Here is a 1,195-nt window from a genome sequence, read left to right as displayed (position 1 = left end):
TAAACTGAGAAAGATAGATCATATGAGTTCCCATATTTGCAAGTTAATTTAGAAACTATTCATAAGGGGAAGGGAGAAAAAAAATGATCTCTTAACATTTAAAAGGAAATTCTCACTCTCATGATCATAATGGAAATCCCCAAATTTCTCTGCAGCGTGTTCTTCTTCATCTCTGGTAGCATAAAAACGTCTGCCAAAAAATATTATGAAGAAGTATTTGGTGTCATTGCCCAAACTTATAACTTACAACAATCAGGTTAGCCACATGAAAAGGCATCACTCCCATGAAGGACTCTGATTTCTCCCCCTTCACATAACAGAAATTTCTAAACCTTTACTGCTGTGTCTTTCTCATTTCTGTACTCAGTGATATGGAGTTAATTGTGCCTCCCATGAGATGCTAATATGTTTATGGTATGTATGATTGTATAAAGACCAGATCCTCTAGGTAATAGTATTAAATAGTATTAAACTAGTATCAAGCATTTATTTATTTTTCAATAAATATGTATCAACCATTTATTTTGTGCTAGTGATTGGCACTGGAGATAGAATTATAGGGGATTCAGTTCCTGCTCGCAAACAATTTAGAGTCTAGTAGATAAGCTGATGAGTTAACATTGTGAAATATGTAACAGAAATAGCCCAGGATGCTGTGGGGTGGAGAGGAGTGAAACAGATGTCAGATCTTGGGGATTTTAGGGAAGACTTCCTGGAAAAGGTCATTGCTGAGGCGAATACATTCAGCAAATCCTATATAATAAAAGGGTAATATACAAATCGACCGAATGGTGGAACGACCAGTCGCTATGATGCACATTGACCACCAGGGGGCAGATGCTCAACACAGGAGCTGCCCCCCGGTGGTCAGTGCACTCCCACAGGGGGAGCTCCACTCAGCCACAAGCCAGGCTGACGGCTGGCGGGCCTAAGCCATCAATCATACATCCCCAGAGGGCTCCTGGACTGCGAAAGTGTGCAGGCTGGGCTGAGGGAACCTCCTCCTCCCTGCCCAGTGCAGGATGTCGTGCACCGGGCCTCTAGCAGTTAATAAGCACCTGAGTGAAGCCCTGTCCAAGCCTGGAACATAGCAGAGAAGAAAGCAAAGCCCTGACCTGGTGGAGCTCACATTCTAGAATGCCCTGAAGAAAGTCCGACAGATGAACAACCAAAAAAGAAAATGGACCAATTTATC

Source organism: Myotis lucifugus, unplaced genomic scaffold (genome assembly GCF_000147115.1).
Source record: "Myotis lucifugus unplaced genomic scaffold, Myoluc2.0 scaffold_10, whole genome shotgun sequence".
In the NCBI taxonomy this organism is placed as follows: Eukaryota; Metazoa; Chordata; class Mammalia; order Chiroptera; family Vespertilionidae; genus Myotis; species Myotis lucifugus.
Note: the sequence above shows the minus strand (reverse complement) of the source record.